The sequence below is a fragment of the Vulpes vulpes genome, chromosome 5, assembly GCF_048418805.1.
Source record: "Vulpes vulpes isolate BD-2025 chromosome 5, VulVul3, whole genome shotgun sequence".
Lineage (NCBI taxonomy): Eukaryota > Metazoa > Chordata > Mammalia > Carnivora > Canidae > Vulpes > Vulpes vulpes.
The window spans coordinates 70,322,228-70,342,421 of record NC_132784.1 but is presented as its reverse complement, the minus strand read 5'-3'; the positions used below and the strand labels follow the sequence as shown (position 1 = coordinate 70,342,421).

Below are 20,194 nucleotides of genomic sequence, written 5' to 3'. Positions count from 1 at the left end.
TGTCCAGCCTCCCTGCGTACCCCCTCCCCAGGAGCCCCCTTCCCTTGGCCCCCATGCCCCAGCAAGGGACCTAGGCCCAGGAATGCACACACAGCACTTCCTCTCATCCCCCACCCCCACCCAGGCCTTCTGGAAGGCAGCTCTGGGGTCCCCCTCCCACTTCCCGGCTTTCATGTGACCCTAAATTCTGCTAGTGTGTGCAAGGGGATGCGGGTGCAGGAGCATAACTGGGGAACCGCCAAACCCAGGGAGCCCGCTGAGCCAGACGTGATGGCCCCATGTCCCACCCTGGGAGTTTGGAGCCGGGTGAGGCGTGGGCGAGGTGCTGGGTGGTGAGCTGCCCGCCCCGGGCCCCCGTTCCCGCCAGAGCCGAGGCTGTGTGCCTGACCCGGGGCCTCCCTCCCGGCACACAGGGCAGGGCAGGCAGGGCATGCACGTCCTCTTCTATCTTCAAACGGCTTTATTGAGACATAGCTCACATACCCTACCACCCACCCACTGCAAGTATGTCCTGAGGTGTCTGAGTACATTCGCAGAGCTGTGTCTCTATCACTGATCCATTTTAAAACATGTTTGTGTTGTCCAGAAAGCTGCCCTGCGCCCCACGGCCAGCCCTCCTCGCTCCCCCCACCCCTCCCCTGCCGGCCAGATCTGCTCTCCGTGTCTGCGGGCTTGCCTGTCCCAGGCATGTCACGCACATGGGGCCTGCCCCGTGCCATCTCCGGGGGCCGGCGTGATGCCCCCCAGTGGGTCCATATCGTCGCACGCGTCAGGATGCCGTGTGTTAGGCCCAGTGATGTTCCATGGTGGGTTCCAAGTCGTCTCATCTCTTCTCAGTGGCAGACACTGGGGTTGTTTCGGTGCACACATGTCTGCGTTGCCCCCCGGGGAGGACTGGGTGCTTCCCCTGGAGTGTTTCATGCCAGCGGGGCTGCCCTTCCCCTGGGGAAAGCCAGTTCTCTCCCTAAGGAGGCCGCACAGAGATGAGCTGTGCCCTCTGCCTTCCCCACCACTGAGGCCTGGACCAGGCGAGCACCAGGGTGGGGTTGGACAGAGCCGGGGCAGGAGGGTGGGGAGCTTCCAGTCCCCTGAGGCTGGCGCAGGGAAGGGTCTCAGCCCCCCGGGGACCCCAGCCCCTGTGCTGCTCCTTCCCTGAAGGCTGCACCTGGGGTCCCCTCCCCTCACATGCCACCCCGCCTGCACACTCGGGAATCCTTGTTTGCCCAGGTGTGGGGCCCATAGAGTGTGGGCTGCTCCCCACATGTCCGGGGGCCCCGGGCCGAGCCCTGGTCGCCCTGCGTGCAGGTGCCTGTCCTATCTTTGCAACTGACTCGAAGTCCCTTCAGGGCAAAGCAGGAGCCCTCCTCTCCCGACGCCTGCCTTGCAAGCTGCCCCGGGCCTCCCACCGAAGCTGCACTGCAGGGAGGCCCCTCTTGCTGCCCTCACTGGCCCCAGGCTCCACGGCTTTCAGGGCGAACGAAGGGGCCAGGCCTCATCCCCCCCAGGTCTGCCCACAGGAACAGCACCCACTGCCAAGGCCCCACTGCCTGCCCGCGGGAACCCTAGCCCTGCTCTCTCCCCGCCTGGCCCTGGGAGACCAGTTCGGCATCTGCGTTTACTCCTTCCCGACTGAGGTCATCCCAGCACCAATCCCCCAAATCACTTCATTATTTCTTGGTAAATAGGGCTTTTCCTAGTCAGAATCATCAGCATTCTTGTGTTGCCTCCACATCTGGCTTTGATTGGCCTCGGCCGCCTCGGATGGATGCTGGAGCCCTGACGTGATGGCGAGGGAGGAGAGGCCGGCTTGCTTCCCTTCCCGCTCAAGGCCGGGCCGGGGGAGGGGCGGGCGGGGGAGGGAGACCCCAGCCCCCTCCCCCCCCCCCCATGCAGGTCTCTGCTCCCTGCCTGGGCCAGTTCTGCCTCCCTTGGCCGGGCCCTCGGCCCTCCCTGCGCAGAGCCCCTGCCACAGGCCCTCCTTGGTGTCCCCCACACCCCAGGGCATGGCGAGTGTTTTGTCCTCCCCCCCACCACACACACCGGGTCTCTGCAACACCCCCTCCTTGAGGCGCATGACAGGCAAGAGCCCCAAAGCACCCCCCACCCCGCAGCTCTTCTGCATGGGATTCAGAGGCTGTCCAGCAATGACGATGCCCCGCCTGCCTGGCCCCCCAAGGACAGGAGTCTGCAGGTCAGAGGTGAGGTGCACTGCCCTCACTCCTTAGGGCAGCATGAGGCTACGAGATGGTTGCCGACTGCTTCCACCAGGGATGTCCCCAACTCATGAGTGTGACCCCCTCCATGCAGGCATCAAAACCCTGCATAGCTGTCCGGGTCCCCAAGAGCGTCCCTGAGAGCGTCCCAGGCAGCCCTGGCCCTGTGACGTTCCCTATGGTGTTGGGGCAGCCTGAGGACGGCCCCTTGAGCTGCTGACCTGCTGGCTGAGTGGTGACAGGCCTGGGGTTGCGGCGCAGAGGGAGCCGGACAGCCCCTGCCCGGGGGTGTGCGTCCAAGGCCCATCCACTGCCCGCCAGGAGGGTAAGCTCAGAGATCCTACACAGGGAGCTGGGGAGGCCAGGGAGCGGAAGGCTCAGTGCCCCCAGGTGGGTGTTCGCAGGCCCAGCCCCCACCCCATGCAGAGGCAGGCTTTTGCTCGCCACCGCGCGGGGGAGGTGCCTCCCAGAAGCCCTTGCGGCGGGCCTAGGGCAGGGGTGGGCGCCCCCTTAAACAGAACAACGTGCTGGCCTTCCATACCTTCACTTTACGAAGTGTCGGGAATTCCGACGGCCCAAACAGCTGGATTGTCCTCACCAGGTTCTCCCTAGGACTCCACCGGCGGCCAGGGCCCTAAATAATTCTTATAAAAACCATGTCAGCCCCAAACTGTGTGATATCTGATTTGTAGCACTAATAAAACCCCACGTCTGCTGCCAGAGGGGGGGCCGCGCGAGCCCAACGCTGGAGAGGCCTTGTTTCCCGCCGGGCCATGCGTGCACATGTGTGCACACGTGTGTGTGCGCGTGCACGCACGCCTATGTAAGCACATAAGTGAGCACTGGGAGCCCGGGGGAGGGGTGGCCCCAGGAGCGGGGCTCCAGCAGCTCTGGGGGCTCCTGCCTCGCTCCCTGGCTCCCCTGAGCCCCAGGGCATGCCCTCCGCCCTGCACCCCCACTGCCTGCCTCGGTCACCAAAGCTACAACTGGTTGGCTGAACATCCTCAGGACAGGGGCTGGTGGAGGGGGCAGCCACAGCCACATGCAGAGGCTGACCTGCCCCAAGAGGCCAAGCTGGAAGGGGCAGGTGCAGCCCCTCAGAGTTGGGGCCGCATCTTGGGCTCCTCTCAACATGGAGCTAGCCCTGAGTGAGGGGCCATCCCACAGTGCCGCCCCACAGCAGCAGGCCTGGGAGGTCACAGGTGACCACCAAGAATGGCCTCCTGACCCGTGAGTGGAATGAGAGCCTGGAGGCACCCAGCTCGGAGCCATCAGTAGGGGAGTCTAGATGATAAGCCAACCAGGGCACAGAGGGGGCACCTGTGATTGTTCGTCAGCAAGGTGGCCCTTAAAGGCCAGATCAAAGGCCCCACCGAGACGCATGCTGGCTGGTTAGGAAGGCAGCCAGGGTAGTGGCCAGGGTCTGCTGTGAAGGCACCCACCCTTGCTGGAACCTCAGCTGCCCATGGGACCTGGGTTGTGGTGGCCAGGATGGCAGGGCCACCAGCAGGATTCCCTCCTCTGTATCCCCCCAAGGCTGCCCTGCTCTCTAAGGCCCCAGCACTGACTGATGGCAGGCAACGGAGCCTCTGGACATGTAGGGCCATCCCAGCATTCAGGGAGCCATGCAGGGCTGCCCAAGGGCCCTTAGTGGCAGGCAGACAGTGGCATTGCTCCCCAGGCAGGGGCCTCCAGCTGCTCTGGGCGCATGGACAGCATGTTGGGGTGCAGAGCAAGCGTAGAGCCTTACAGACAGGGGCCGGGTTCCCGGTCTCCCCTCGAGCCTGTGAGGCCCTCGACTGTGGTCTCATCTTTGTGGGAAAGGTGGGAATGTTCCTGCCGTCCAGGGAGGAGCCAGGGGGCCCTGCTCCCAGGAACCCCCACCCCTGGTGTCAGGCCCCCTCCCCACCCAGGCGTGCCAGCCTGCTCTGTCCCCATGGCTGCCTGTCACTGTGTCCCGCCCACCCGATGGCTTGCCACATCCGTGTCCCTGCAGGGCGTGGCGCCGGGTTGGGGATGAGCTCCCTCACATGGCCACGGTGTGGCAGGGCTCACAAGGCGGGGGCTTACTGGAGTCCTTGACAAGCTGTCATGTGGTGGGAAGGCTCACGGGGTGTCTGACCCCAGATGAGATTGTCCAGACCCCAAGGCGGTGCCAGAAGTGGGCGCCACACCCCCTGGAGCGGACCCGTAGTCCCTGCCCCATGGGCCCCTGATCACGCCACGTCCATGGAGATGCCATTGGGTCTGCTGGCCCCTGACCCTGGGGTGACAGTGGCGAGGTCAGGAGGAGAGGTTGACCCGCCCTGTCCCAGAGCTGCCTGTGGTTCTGGAGTGAGCCGGTTGAGGGAGGAATTTCAGCGATTCGATGCTCCCAGGGCATCAGAGTCTGGCTCAGGCCTTGAGCAATCACGCCTGTACCGAGGGGTCCCCGCGCCCCAGCCCCCAGTGCTGTCTCCTGCTGCCTGGCCAGGCCCTGGCCTCTGTCTCCCTGCTTCCTCCCTGGCTCCTGGGTCCCGTCCAGATGCCTTGTCTGGTTCCAGGAGGTCCACCGACGACAGGGGCTTCATGCCACTGCTGGGTTTTTCCCATTTAAGGAAACAAGCCCGTGGTTACCTGATTCCTTCCTGCCCCCGCCCCCCTGCCCCGGCCCCAGAGTGGGCACGTCCCTTGCCTGGACTGGTGAATGGCTCCCTTCCACCCTCGGGTGCTCCTGGGGCCTCCAGTGAGAGGTGTATGAGGGAGTGGGTAGCTGGCCATCTTACCCCTCAGGCTGGTCCCTGAGGGGCTTTGGAAAAGGACCCCAGCCCCCTCCCCCCACTGCTGAGTGTCTCGTGGGCACATCTACCCAGAACTCCAGCACTGAGGTTGTCCTGGTACCAGGACCTGGGCACCCACCCACCCAGGTCTACTTGGCTCTGGGGGCCACCTGGCGCGTGACCGTGCTGAGCCTGTCCCTGTGTCCCCAGGACAGGGCAGCACTAGTTCTAGAAGATGCCTCTCCTAAAAATAAAAACCAGGCCAGAGGCCTTGTGGGGCTGGTCCTGCAGGAGGCCTGGGGGGATTAGTTAGCAGCTGCTGGTCCCATCCTGCCTGTCCTCACCTCCCAGAACATCCCCTGCCTGCCCTGGACCCCGCCTCACCCCGGCTAAATCTGCCTTGGCCCCTCGGCCGGGATGGAATGGGAAAGCTGCTCTGAGCCTCCTGTGGGGCTTAGGGGGTAAGCGGAGCCGACAGCTGCCCGAGGACAGTGATGAGGGGCTCCAGGAATGCCCTTTATCTGGAAATATCGTGTTGCCCGCCTGGATGCCGGGAAGCCCGCGTGCCGGCCCTCCCTGACTCCTGCTAAGACGGGAACAGCCTGGGGAGGCAGGGTGCAGCTGTCCCCGTCGGTCAACACGGGCTTGCCAAAGTAGCCTTTCTGAGCCCCCTGACCTCGCCTTTCCCAGGGGCTGCTGACCGGGACCCTGCAGACCCCCGGAGCCCCCAGGAGCAGGGGGCGGGTGGAAGGGGTTGCTCTGCTGGCAGCAGGACCCTGGCGTCCCGCAGCCCCAGGCCCGGCTCCTGACACAGGCTCCTTCTCCGGCCCTGGGGTCCCCCCCATGGACTGGGGTGCCGAGTGTGGGTCCCAGGGAGGAGGTGACAGTGGATCTCACCCCCTCCCCGCCCCCAGGAGAGGGGTCAGACACCGCAGCACGGCCTAGGGAGTGAGGGGTGCCGTGCGGGGCGGCCGGGGTGCGGGGCAGGAAGAGCGCCCGCCACCGCCAAGGGTCTGCTCGCAGGGACCAGATAGAAACGCAGGAAATGCAGGAAACCTCTCGTACCAGGAAGCGGGGGCCCGAGGAAAGGAGCACAGAGGGCAGGGCGGCGGTGCGGCCGCAGGCTCGGGCCGGTTGGGGGGAGCAGGCGCCGGCCCGGCGCGCTCGGCCTGGCATGCCGGGCCACATGCTTGCCCACGGGGCTCATGGAACATTCTTGCTGGGGGCCGGGGGCCGGGGGCCAAGGTGTGAGAGGCCCCGGAGGGCGCTGGGCGCTATAACGGGCGGCATGGCACACTTAGTCACCTCTGAGGTATGGCTCCTGGGCCGCACCCCGTGTCATCTCCACGGCAACGCCGGGAGGGGCCGGCAAACAGCCCACAACAGAGTGGCCCCCTGACTCCTGGTCGTCCCCTCAAGGGGGTGGGACCGCCTTGGAGACACCGCCAAGTTTGGGAGAAGAAGCTCGCGGGCTGGCTTCACTCCAGCCATGGCCTGGGACGTGTGTGCCCCTGTCCTGTCCCTGCCCAGCCGGCCCCCAAGCCAGAACACCCTGGCCTGTGCCTTGGGGGACATGGGCGGGTGGGCGTTGCGGTGAGGTGGCTGGGTACCCCCTGGGTCCAGGGTCCCCAGGATGTTGGAGTGTGTCAGGAGTGGGGCTCAGGCCACTGGAAACGCAAGTTCTGGGGGCCCTCGGACCATCAGCTCACAGGACACATGACCCCCAGTCCAGATGTCCCCTCCACTAAGGAGGGGGGACGCGATGACCCTGCCCTAGCCCCCTCACACCTAAGGATGTTAGGGTCCTGCAGAGACCTGCACAGCAGATGTTAGGACCCTGCAGAGCAGGGCTGGGGAGGGTCACTAGGACACTGCCCCAAGGGCAGCTGCCTGACGGGGGCAGTAGTGTCACACGATGAAAGAGGACAGTCCACTGGCATCCTGCAGCCTGGGGGGCCCCTGCCCCCACGCCAGGCCAATTCCTTAAAGGTCACTTCAAACCACTCCCTCCCTTGGAATGCAGCTCCAGCGTTTAGGGTCTGGCACCCATGCACCCAGGGGACTCCCAGCTTCTAGGGTTACCGACGGCCCAGTCTGTGTGGTGATGCTGGTCAGGGGAGGCAGGGGGCCGGGGTCTGGGTGTCCTCTGAGGGCTGAGGTGGAGGCTTTGTTCCCGGTGGGGGTGGTCGGGGACCACCTAGAATCGTCCCAACTGCCTCTCTGGGAAAAGCAGGCAAGTGCACATGGGGGCGCTGGGTTCACCTCTGCCCCCAACCCCTGCGGCTGGCACGGGGTGGGGGGGGGGCGGCGGGGGGGGGCGCAGAGCAAGGCACTTCAGAATGCCCAACACCCATGCCTGGGCTTGGCCGGGGGGGCTGATAGCTGATACGGAACCAGTGCCAGGGTCTGGGGCCGGAGACAGTGTCCCCCAAGGACATGGGCCTGGAAGCACAAACGTGCCTGCATCATCTTCCCCAAGGGCGGCGCTGCTGACCAGGACGGAGAGGGACACTTCTCAGAGAGGTCGTGTGTGGCCATGGCCAAGCTGTCCTTCCTGGATCAGCTGTCGGCAACCTGAGCCATCCGGGAGCCTCAAGGCCTAAATTAGGGTCTGAAGGAGAAGCCGTGGGCGTCACGGGGACACCTGAGCCTCCTCGGCAACAGAAATGTCTGGTCCCCACACCGGGGAGGCCAGTCCACCCCAAGGACGGACGGGAGACAGACATTTTCCGGAGGTTGGGGGTGGTGGTGCCTGCGGTGGGGGTGTCCCTGCTGGAGCTCCCCCAGCCCCCTGCATGTCTGACCCTGCAGAGCCCCAGCCCCCTGCCCGCCCCTGCCAGTGGCCGCTCTCTGGGTTACAGGGATCCGGTTCGCTGCTCCTCACGGGGCTGTGTCTTATCTCTGGGAAAAAGATTATGGGTTTCTGACATTAAATTTTCATGCTGAAGTTTTCAGCATGTAGTTTGAAAAGTTTTTTTTTTTTTTTTTTTCCAAGGAACACCTGGAATGGGAGGGACAAGAAGGTTGCTCACACGGGGCTGAACCCAAGGGCAGGAGGGCATGCTGTGTGGCCGGCACCCCTCCCCACCGTACTATGCCTCCCCTCCCTGGACACCAGGCACTGGTCCGGCCACAACAGCTCCTGGGGCGGCCCTGACCCCTGGACTGCATGGCGGGTGCCGACGCTGGCACAGGGTCACCCTGTGTCTGGTGCTCTGCCGTCCACTATCCTCTGTCCCGTGTGTGTAGCTGGCTCCAGGCCGCCCTGCTCACATCTGCTGGAGTGAGGTCAGCCCCTGCCCCAGGAGGGGTGAGCCTCAGGCTGGGGGCCCTGCTGGGGACCCCAGGTGGTCCCGGGCCCCGCGGGGCGGCCGTCCGTCCGTCTTTCCGGGGGAAGCAGTAATCTAAGTGGCCTGGCTGCTCCTGCTCCTGCCTCTGGGTAATTGAAGGAGCCCGCTTGGAAAATCCAGCGTCGAGCTCGACTGTTGGGTCATTTTGATTTGGGGATTTCCAACCATTGGGGCCACGAGAGGTCACCCCGCTGACCCCGGCCTGCCTCATTATGTCACAGCCAGATTGCTGTGACACGTGATGGAATCCAGAAGCCCCCGAGCAAGCGGGCAGGCGGTGGGCCGGAGGTGGGGGTGGGGCGGCCAATGGGGTGGAGGGGAGCTCCACACCACCGGCTCGGCTCACCCCCGTCCCACCCACACTCTGGCCAAGTTGGCCCCCAGCCCCCTCTGCCCCAGCACAGCAGCCTGGGACCTGACACCCCAAAGCCGGTCGGGCTCAGAGTCCTACCGGCCCTGCTCGTTAACGTCAGCCAGGCCCATGTGACCTTGCCTATGCTGGACGCTGCCCCCACCTCCTCTCTGTACCCCCCAAGACATTGTAGCCATTCCTGCTCTACTTCCCACCACCTACAGGACACAGCCTCCCACCCCAGTGCCAGTCCACTCCGCAGCCCAGGGAGTCTGGTGCGTCTCTGTGGCCCCTCTCTGTCCATCCCTGTCCTGGCAGGAAGGACAGGGTTCCTGACACTGCCGGGCCCTGGCCTGTCCCACCCCTGTGTCCTACATCCTTCCCCACAGCCCGGTCCCTCTAGGGTCCTTCCTTCTGCTTCCCATCGCACTTTCCTTGGGGGCTTTCAGGCTCAGGTCCAAGCCCCTGACCCCATGACCTCTCCAGGCCTGTACGAGGTCTGGTTCTCTGCCACACCACATTTCAGGATGACCGGGCCTGCCTCTGGCCAGTGCCCCCTCCCACACCCTCCTCCTTTCCTTTCTCAGGACCCCCAGTAGATCCCTGGACTTAGCCCCGTGGCATTCCCCTCACATCGTGGTGTGGCCCACTCACTTGCCCAGGACCCCCAGAGAGTGACCAGCTGGAGCCGGAGACAGGAACTGGGGCCACCCTGAGCTCTCCCTGCTGCCCTTTAAGCCCCCCATTAAGCCCCAGCTCTCCCGGCCCCCAGAGACCCCTTCCCGCAGCCCGGGGCCCCTGAGGACAGCCCATCGAGGCCCTGGTTGTCACCTGGTTGACACCTGGTGGGAGCTAGTTAGCCCTAGGTCAGGTGGGGTCCCTGAGGGGAGCAGAGGGAATGGGGTGGGGTGCAGGGGTGCCCAGCAGGGTTGGCGGGTCCCTCGGCTTGCCTCCTCATCCTGGTCCCAAGGGAGAGGCACACACACCATTGTCCGGGGTTTTAGAGGAGGCAATGGGGGGACCCGGATGGGGATACCAGGCAAAGGTGGGCTTTCAACCCTCTCCCTGGAAGCGGCCAACAGCCCAGCCAGAGCCTTCGGGCAAGCCCGGCCCCAGGCACAGAGCCGGTGGATCTGGTGGCCACGGTGCCCTGGAAATGTAATGCCCCTGTGGACAGCAAGCTCCTTCCTGTCCCCTCCGAGCCTGGCTTCTGGGCTCAGCAGGTCAGCACTTTCTACAAAGTCCACACGCAGCACACAGAGCCCGGCTAGGCGGTACGTGGCACGCCTCCGGGGGAGCAAGCCGCCAGGACCCGCCGCATGCCAGGGGCACGACCATTTCCCTGGAGCACACTCCCCGCCATGCTGCCCGCCCTCCTTGAGACCCCTGCGCCTGGATCTCCTCCCTCTGCCCGCCTTCCTGTCTCCTCCTGATGTCCCCAGTTCCCAGCGGGGAGCGAGGCGGCCAAGGCACCCTGCCCTCCCCACCCAGCCACCCTTGCTTCCTCCTTCAGCCAGCTACACTCCCGCTGCAGACAGAGGTGAAAGAGCCCCCAGAGGAGGGCGTCCCAGACCTGCCTGGAACCCGGTAGGTGGCCACGGCCCCACGAGACTGGATCCGGACTATGGCAGCACATCCCTTGGGATGGAAAGCCCTGTCCAAGTAAGGTCTTGGCCATCTTGGCCTGGTAGTTGGGTTCTTTCTGGATCCTGGGCTCCTCACATTTCCATGAGCCCCAAATCCAGTCCCACAGGGGTCCCTTGAGGACTGGGATGAGGCTCTGGTCGGGGATCCCACGGTGACTCAGGGAGGGGACAGCCATGCACATTTGCCCAGGGCTGCAACATGGTGGACTCCAGGCCAGAGCCACGCGTGGTTCCCGTAGCAACCGGCACTCAGCTGCTCCGAGTCCAACCAGGAAGCTTAGGACCTGATGGGGCAGCCACTTCCTTGCCCCGGCCAGACATGGCCCTGCCTGGCTCTGAGGGAGAGCCCTCCCCCAGGCCCGGGGCAGGCTCTGGCAGCCTCTGGGTGCAAACCTTCCTGCACCTCTTCCTGCAGGGAAACAGCCTGCGCTCCTGGTCCCCTGGCCCACCCACCCACCTACCTGCGCGCCAACCCCACCCTGGGACCTCCTCTTTGGGTGGTCAGCAACATCTCGAGACCAACATCTGCACAGCCCAACGTTTATCTGAGCCTGGTCTCACCTGCCGCCCCCCGGCCATGGTGGGAGACAGGCCCAGCAGCGAGACGCAAGGTTCCGAGAGCAGAGAACATAGGACAGAGGGAAGGCTGTCGGTCAGATGAGGCGGGCAGGGCAGGTGGGAGCACTTGGGGAAGGATGGAGGGTCTTCGTGGGGACAACGTGTGCATTTAGAAAAAGAGGAAGGGTACTGGGGATGAGCCAGGAGGATGGACGATTGGTCCTGGGGAAGGGGCTCCATCAGCAGAGTGTCCTCCTGGCCGGGTGCTAGGACCATGGACTCGGGGAGTCCTGATGGCCGCTCCTTGGGGTAGAGGGAGCTATGGAGGCTGGACATGGGACTGCAGAGAGATGGAGCAGCACCCATTTGGCCAAAGAGCAGTGTCTTTCTTTCCAAGGGAGGCAAGACGGACCACCATTTTGTGACGCCGGTGTGTGCTGTGGGCACTCTCAGCCTCCCGGTGGCCCGGAGCAGGCCTGGGCTGGGCCGTGGGCAGGTGGGCGGACAGGCATTCCCTCCGGGAGCAGACGCAACATTTGAACACAGAAATGTATTTCGGAGTTTGGTGGGGTAGGCGGGTGAGCGGAGTGCAGGGTGTATGCAGGGCCGCTGGTCCCCACCAAGAGGCTGGGGCATCTTTGGGCCACATGGGGAGCAGAGAGGAGATGGGGTCTGCTGAGATGGTTGTGTCCAGGACTGGCTGCATGCCCTCCTCCCCTGGGCTGGGGGCAGGGCCCTGGGGACTGGGGTCCAGGGCAGGTGCTCTGCTCATGGCCAGAAGTGGGGGCCCTCGTTGAGGGCACCTCGGCACATTAGGCCCAGAGGAAGCCCAGCCTGGCTAAGTGGCATGGAGTAACTCAATCAGAAGAAATATGGAGGAACCTTCTAGAAAACCCAAGCCACTCAACTCATCCCTCTCCATCCCCAGGACCCTCCATTTGATGAGTGGTGCCCAGTACTTCCCTTGGGGTGAGGAAGGCAGGACCCCATCCAGGCCAGTGTGGACCTCACCTCACTGGTCTCTGTCCTCTCTGGGCCTCTGTCCTCTTACATGAGGGTACAGCAGCCCTATCCCCCTCCCCTGGGTTGGAGCTGGGTGGCATCTGGAGGGAGTCTCAGAACAATGCTTCATTGAGCTCAAGACCAGGGTGGGGGTGGGTGGGACACGGTGGAGAGGTGTGGATCAGGGTCCTGGTTACTCCCAGCCCAATGGGGTTGGGGGCTGGGAATCAGGGCGAGGGGCACAGGGGCTCTCTCCTGATGAGGTCTGTTTTTCCCAAAACCAGTAGGGTTGCAAGTGGGACCCACGGCAGCAGCTTACTCATCCCGGGGAACAGGGGCTGGCGTGTTTGTCTGCGAGGAGGGCACCCTTCCGGGACCCAAGGATTCTCCGGCGGGGGGCAGGGGGGGCTCTGCTCTCCATCTCCTAGGAAGCCACCATGGGAGGAAACAGGCCAGAACTAGGTGGGACTGGGGACACTTGCTGCTTCCTGTGGGAGAAGAGTTCCTCCCCAGGCTGGGGCAGGGTTCTGGGGAGTTCCAGGGGGTTCCAAGGGGCTCCAGAGCCTGCAGGGGCTGGAGGGAAGGGCAGCCATCTCCAGGTGGCATCTGAGTACCCTGCAGCCCAGAGCTGGAGTTGGGGGGACTCTCCTCCTGTGATGGCGGCCAAACGGAGGCCTCACCTTTCTCTAGGACACGTGCCCCACCCAGCCAGCTCTAGTAGGCTGCTCGAGCACACGGCGGGCCCTCACCTGGCCCTCCTACGCCCCAGCAGGACCCTGAGGCCCTTCCAGGACTCACTCCAGCCTAGACATGTGGGGACTGACCTGTCCTGAGCTGGACGGCCAAGACGCGGCGGCGGTGGCCGTGCTGGGCTCCGGCCCAGGGTGGTCTCCGGGTTGGTTGGTGCTGGGAGTGTGGGGGAGAGGGTTGCTTTGGTGGCTTGGCCGAGGGGACGGCAAAGATGTCCTCCATGCTGGCCCGTGCTCCTCCTTCCCCACAGACATGGCCGCATGCCGGTCTCCATCAGTCCATCCTTGACCATCTCCCCAAGTCTCGAAGACCCACAGTGGCCGCTCCCACACCGGCCGGCTGGGAAAAGGCCCACGGTGGAGGGTGCACGCCGGGGCAGCCAGGGATTGGTCACTGCCTGAATGTCCCCGGACGGATGCCCGTGTGCCCTTGGGCAGCCTTCCCCCCGGACAGGCTGTCCAGGCCGGGGAAACCCTAAGCCAAAGGGATTAAGAAGAAAGGACAGAATCGGCCGTTCCTTTGGCCGTGATCATTTGTGCCTCATTTAGTGTATATTTGTTCAGTGGGTAAAAACACGGAGGTGATGACGCCAAGGTCGGGATGTGCTCCCATCACTCAGGTCAGCCGCACGGAGGCCGGCCCCGCCCGCCCGCCCGCCCTGCCAGCCTGCCTCTCCCCAGCAGCCATCTTGCACATTCCTGTGGTCAGCCGGGAGGGCCACGGGATCCTTCCCCAGCTCTGGGGTGACCGGATGGGGATGCGAGTGCAACCCTCTGCTCAGGCGCTGGAACCGGCCCGGGGCCCCTGACCCAAGCCCTGAGCATCCTCCCTGCAGGCCCCTGTCCCAGATGGGGCTGGAACCTCCAGCCTCGCTCTGGTCTGAGCTAGGGGTCCAACCCTGGATGGCCACCTCTTCCTTCATGGGCCTGGCCAGCCCCTGCGAGCTGAAGGTGTTTGCTGATAGGCACCTTGTGGGGGGTCCCTGGGGGCCCCAGGGCTCCTGTGGCTGCAGACCTGGGATCCCAGGCACCTTGGAGATGCCAGGCCATGGTTGACTTCTGCTCAACAGCCTCCTGACCCCATTGCGTGCTAGAGGCTTCCTGGGGTGGGGGCACACAGGGAAGAGCCTGGAGGGTCTTTCTCAGGATGGGGCTGGTGGGAAAGATGCTCTAGTCTCTCCCGCCTATCAGCAATGGGATGTTGATGGTGGCCTTGACCGCAAAACCCCAGGTCACCGTGGCAAAGGCCAGAGGGACCCCATGGTGTCAGGAAAGGACTAGGATCCAGCCCCAACCCCCACCCTTCCAGCCTATTCTCCTGTAGGGCAAAGCTTTCCATGAACCCCTTCGGGCCCCGAGGGGAGCCCGGCTGAGCTCCACTCTGGCGAAGGTCCCAATACGCTGGCCCAGAGGGGGGGCAGGCAGCCCTTCATCCCCTGCACCGTACTCAGACCCCAGCACTCAAGGATAATGAGGCCCAGGTGCCCTGCACTAGCCTCGACCCTCGCTGGCTGCGGGGCCCCCTCCCACCCAGGAGCAGCTAATGACAACCAGAGGCTGGAAGGTGAACCCCCCTTTGCTGTCAGGGCTGCTCAGCCAGCCCTCTGGTTGGCAGGTAGGCAGCAGGGCCGGAGGCTCGACCAGTGGACGGGTCGGCTTGGGTGCCTGCCTCAGGGACTCCGGCCCCTCTGCCTCGCACCCCATCTGTCTCAGGATGGGTCCCCTTCCGCCACCCGCTCTGTGGGACCCTGGGAGACAGCCTGACATTTCTGTGTCTCAGATGGCTCCCCTGTGCCATGGAGCAGCCCACTGGGGTGAGGCCCAAGGAAGTCAGGCATGTCCCGGGACCTTCGCTCAGGAAGAGGTAGGCCCCTGGAGAGGCAGTAAGGGCTTCACAGCAACGGGAATGTGCTTGGAGCCATGGCACTGTCCCCTCACAGACAGCAAGGGTGACCAATTCTGTTACACGTCCTGGACCACAACAAAACAGAAACTGTGCAAGGTACCCTAGGAAGGGCAAGGCCCAGGGCATCTGCATCACAGAGTCCCACCGTTCCTTCCCACCCACCAGGCAGGATCCCCAGCTGTGACCCCGGGGGGGAAGGGAGGTGGCATCCTGCTGGCCAGGCTCCAGGACCTCAGCACCTGCCTGCACAGCCCCGGGCCCACCAGGAGACGATTTCCTCTCCTCCTACCCCAATCCTTGGCTGTCCCGGCCCATGACCTCTGGCATCACCCCTTCGGCTCTGCAGAGTGATCCCCTAGGCCCAGGCTGTGGCTGCTGAGGTGATACACAGGGCACACGGCACGGGGAGGCCTCTGGGCGGCCCTGGCAGGCCTGGGGGTGGTGGTGGTAGCCAAACAGAAGGAATCAGGGGTGTGTTTAGAGACTGTCCATTTCACAAGGTCGGGGGAGAAGGGCCTCTGAGCACACAGCATGGCGATGCACACTTAGGGCGACCAGCCCAGGAAGGAGGCCACAGCTGGCTCCAGTCAACTCAGATGGACGGTTGGGGCCACAGCGCATTGGGGTTCTGTGTCAGCCAGCAGGGGAAAGAATTCTGATTTTTATTATGTAAAGGGGATAGAAGAACTGGAAAGTAAACTGCCTGCTGCAGGATGCCCAGGGAAACCAGGAGAAGGAAGGGCCGACACCGAGTCAGGGCAGGCCCACCAGCTTCTGGGAGGCCCTGCTTGAGCCCCAGGGAGGGCTGGCGGCCCACCCAGGCCACCATCCAGTGACAAAGGGCTGCCTGGACCATTCTGGACTGAGAGATCGGGGAAGCCCCTGGAATGTTCACGAGGAGCCCAAGGTGGACATGCAGCTCTCCCTCCAGGCTCCCCAGCAGGCAGAGAGGACCCCTGCTATCAGCGGGGAACCTGCCCTCTGTCCGCGTGGCGCCATGGCCATGTCGGTGACTCCTGCCAGTCTTCCAGCTGTGCCCAGGGGCAGTCTGTCCTCTGGACCTCCCGGACATAGGGGTCCTAGGTCCCGTGGCATCTGCCCCCTGAGGGGGTCCTAGGTCCCCAGGGCACCTGCCTCCTGAACACCCGGCTGGGGCGGCCCCACCCTTGTCCTGCCGTCGGCCCACACTCTGGCCCTGTCCAGGAGGAAGCCCCTGCGGGAAGCCCCTCCCTCCCGGTGGCCACCTAGGCCCCTCTGTGGAGCCTGCCGGCCAGTGCGCAGGGATTGGCTTGGCCTGTCCTCCATCCCCGGGAGCAGGTGTCAGGGCGGATGGGCTGGTACCCACATACCCACACTCGGAGCCAGGTACTCAGCCCAGGCAGATGGACATTCCTGGCAGAGCCCGTGGCCAGCAGGACACAGTGGTCCCGGCTGGGAGCCCCATCTGCCTCTCTGCACAGAGGGAGAGGAACGGGGCTGCCAGCAGGAGGGGCTCTGGGTAGCATTCCCTTGCAGCTTTCCCATGACGCCCCCCTAATCTGGGCTCTTCTCCTTGGCACCCCCGCACCTCACAGCTGCCGGCCGGCCAGCTGCTCCTCCCCCGAGCGGCCCAAGACAGAGCATGTGTCGGGGCAGTGGAGGCCCTTTCCCATGGCGGGACGGGGCGAGGGGCGAGGAATTTGAGGAGGAAGGAGCAGTGCCCGGGAATTCGGAAAATGCATCCAACCGCCCTGAGCGTTGGGAAGAAGCCGGCGGGGGGATTAGGGGAATCGCAGGATGGACTTGGGGCCTGGGTGGGCCGTGACGGATGGGGCCGCCGGGGGCCCAGCGTGACAAGGGAGCCCTGTCCGGCGGGGAGCGAGGCCTGCAGCTGTCCCCATCCGTCAGCCTGGCCCGCCTTCCCCAACCAGGCAAAGACCTTCGACCCCAGGCCACTGGGGGCCAGGTTCCGGGCCTCCCTGCGCCTTGGCCAGCACTGCCCGGGGGTCCAGGACGTTCCGAGCCATGGGACTTGGCCTTGTCCAACAGAGGCTGGGCTGGTGGCCTCTTGCAGCGTGTGGCCTCTGTGTCACCCTCTGCACCGGGGTCTGGTCCCGGGCTCTGTCCCTGTGCTCTGGGCTCTCCATGGGGGCGCCCCTCGGAGGAGGGGGCCGAGGCTGCTGTCTGGTGGGTCTGGCCCCTGGGAACCCTCTGGAATAGCAGCTGTCCCTGCCGCTTGGAGCCGGCTGACAGGTCTGCCCCGGCCCCCTGGGCTAAGCCCTCCATGATTGATTATGGTGGACATTCACACCAGGGGGAACGGGCCCGGATAAGCCGAGCAGCTGCTCGGAGGGGCCGAGGGGGGCTCAGGGCGCCTCCCCCACCCCCACGCTGCCCCTCCCTCTCACCCCTGCCTACTCTGAGCTGCAGCTTTGCCTTCCGGCCCCAGCCCCCCACCCCCACCCCCTCTCTGGGGTCCCAGGGCCTTCCCAAGGGAGGCACTTCTCTCCCAAGTGGACCGAGCAGGGCCACCAGGGCTTTGGTGACCTGAGGTAAACCAAGTCACTCCCGCCCCAGCCCAGGCATGACTGGGGATGACAAGATTACAGCTGTCCCCACCAGGACCAAGCTGATCTGCAGCAGAAAGAGGCAGAAAATCCTGCTGCCCACACAGAGGGGGCTCTGATCCAAGGGGAGAGAGGTATCCCCAGGGCGTGAGGACACTGAGGGGAGCTGTCTGCAGGGGACCGGGCTGGGGTGCCCCGGAGGGGTGGTGTGGACCACGGGACCCCCTGGAACATCAAGTCCCACAGGGGGCAGAGGGTGAGCTGGATTTCGCTCGGGAAAGCAGGGCTTGGCCAACGTGGGAAGACAGGGGGCCGTGGGGGGGCCGCCAATCGAAACTCCCCGACCCTTGGCTCCTGGCCGTTTGCTCAGCCAACTTTGCAGATGAGACTCTGTGTGCAGAGACCCAAGAAGATAATCCCCTGGGTCATTGACTCTAGGGCCTCCTCACTGTCCGCCCGCCCCGGCCCTGGGCCCACTCCCCCACACCATTGCTTCACTGCCTCCCGGAGCCTCCTTTTTGGGGCCTGGGGACTGTGGCAACCCTGTGGCCCTGGCACTCCCACCTCAGAGGCGCCCTTGCCCCTGCAGGTAGGAGGGGGAGGGCCGGAGGGTCTGTTTGGTTCCCTTCAGCCCCCACCACCCACCCCACCACCTAATAGGACCCTTCAGGGGCTGAGGGCTCAGGCCATGGGGCTCCAGGCTCTCGGTGCATGGATATGCCGTGGGCAATCCTTGGTCCACAGAAGGGGGTCTGGACCCCAAGGGCACCGGGCCTGGCGAGTCCTCGGGGCTGCCCACCTGGCAGGCAGGGGGGCCCAGAGGTGGGCAGTGCCACCCTAAGTGCTGGCCCTTGGTCCTCTATCTTCGGGAGACCACGGTGGGGTCCACGTGGAGGGGCCTCTTTGTACCCCAAACTTGGGCTCCCTGCTGTCCCCTCAGGGGCAGGGGGCAGAGGTGGGGGCCGTCCCAGGAGCCCTCCCAGAGCAGGCGTAATTGTGGGAAATGCAAGCCACATGCCTCTGGTTCATTTACACTTAATTCAATACAATGAGCTTCCCGGGGCCTTTGATGTACCAGGACCTGCCGGCCTTTAGTGCTTTGTGGGCTGCGAAACAGGAAGCCACAGGGTTTCAGGGGCAGAGCCGTGGCGCCTCCTCCCCTCTGCAGTGGGCTGTCAGGGACCCCAGGGCCTGTCCCCTCCGAGGGGGAAGGGGAGGCCATCCTGCACCGGGTGCTCCGGCCATGAGGGGGCCGACCGGCCAAGGCAAGGGCCTGGGTGGGTGCTCCTGCCCCTCCCATAGCAGAGGGCGCGGGAGGACCTCCTCCAGGAAGAGCAGGGACACCCCCAGGGGCAGGATGGGGAAGCAGATTCCAGGGCCGGGGTGACAGCCAAGTCAGGATCAGCTTCAGCTTGCCTCCCTGTCTCCCTGCCTCCCTGCCACCCAGGCGGCCTTCTGACCGGCCACCAAGCTGTGGGTAGGGGTCACACACATAAGAGCAGGGGCCAGCAGGCACGTGGCAGGGGACAGGCTCTGGAAATCATCGGGGACAGGGGCCGCAGGGCCAGCTGCTCCCCCCGAGGGCCTCTCCAGTGGGCCCTACCCATCCAGCCTCTGCCTGTGGACCCTCCCTCTAGGCAGGTGGGGATGGGGGCTTGCCAGCTTCCCAGAGGGTTTCCCAGAGGTGGCTCAGAGGAGGGCAGAGAGGTTGCGGAGAGGCTGCGGGCTGGGGTGGACACAGGCTGGGAGCACAGTGGGAGCAGAAGCACGGGGCTGCCTTGTGGGAGCCACACGGGAGCAAATGTCCAAGCACTTGGAGCCTGGGGTGACGCGTCCGGCTAGCCAAGACAAGCTGTCCCTGCTGGGGCTGCTGTGCGGGGGTGGGGGGGTGGGGGGTGTCAGCGTCCTGCCGGGGACACAGTGAGACCAGGAACAGAGCCCAGATCCAGGATGCAAGCCCCGGCCACGTGCGGCCAGTGTCCCCCAGGATCCCCCCCGGCCCCCTACCCACAAACAGGGAGCTGTGCAGGGTCTGGGGAGGGGACAGCTGTTTGCAGCTCCACATTCCACACTCAGGGTCAAGCATTTGGGGGAGGCTGTTTTTCTTAAAAAATGTCATTTGAAAATAAACACTGTCGCCGGCGCTTTTCTGATTGCCCTGGATCCCCAGGGAGCAGTGGACAGCCAGCGCCTGGGGGTCCAGGTGGCCGGGGGTCTTCCAGCCACAGTGGCCTCTGATTTCCCTGAGCAGGACACACCATGGCCCTGGGGCCAGAGGCTCAGGAGTCTGAGCAGCCCGGTTGCCACCGGAGGCCGGCAAAATTGCAGCCTGGCTGGCTGGCAGGCCTACAAGGTGGCCTTCCTCCTGCAGGTGGCCCTGTCCCCAAGGCGGTACCAGGCACAGGCCCAGCTGGATCTCATCCCCCATGTGTATCTGGGGGTGTCCAGGGACTCCCGGCCTGACCTCTCCCCGGTGGTGTTCCTGGGGCTCTGGGGGCCAAGGGGCCTCTTTCTTCTATCTCTGCTCTTTGCTTTGCAGTGAAGGGGCTGAGGGTCCCCCCACCCCTGGCCAGGCTGGGCATCTAAGGGGCTCCCTGTGCAGCCTCAGGCCCCGGCAACTTCCTACAGCCTGTGCTGAGGCAGCTGCACCCTGCCCCAGGGCTCGTCTGTGCCCGGGCCTCCCATGGCCACTGTGGGGGTGTCGATGTGGAGGGAGGGAGCTCTTTCCCACCTGCATATGGACCCCTGCTCCCACAGGCGGTTGGTTGCCTGACCTAAGGTAGCCTGAGAAGTGTCTAGAATCAGGGAGGAGGTTGTCCTGCCCATTCCACAAGCCCTTTCTCTTCCCCCGACCCCTGCTGACTTGGAGGCACACCCTTGCACCACTGCTGCTGGCTTGACCCCTGGGAAGGCGCTCTTTACGGTGGATACCGCAGCCCCCTGAGCCACACGGAGATGCCTGCCTTTGGCCCGAGGCTCAGCTGGACCCCCCAGCCCTGCACAGGGCGTGGGGCTTGGGGAGCACCCCACCCTGCCGAAAAGAAGGGGTGGCAGGCTTGCAAGAGTGTCCCCTGCTCATCCTGTGCCTGAAGGGCCCTCGGGGCTGGGTCATC

The 20,194-nt window shown here is 64.8% G+C and overlaps 1 long non-coding RNA gene across 1 annotated transcript in view; it reads left to right on the top strand.

The window, feature by feature from the left end:
* The first annotated feature begins 935 nt into the window (after positions 1-935).
* Positions 936-20,194, top strand: part of LOC140599039 (uncharacterized) — a 38,402-nt gene continuing 19,143 nt past the window's right edge. Inside the window, exon 1 of the long non-coding RNA XR_012001692.1 lies at positions 936-10,261. This is a non-coding gene — a long non-coding RNA (uncharacterized lncRNA). The remainder of the gene's footprint in view (positions 10,262-20,194) is intronic.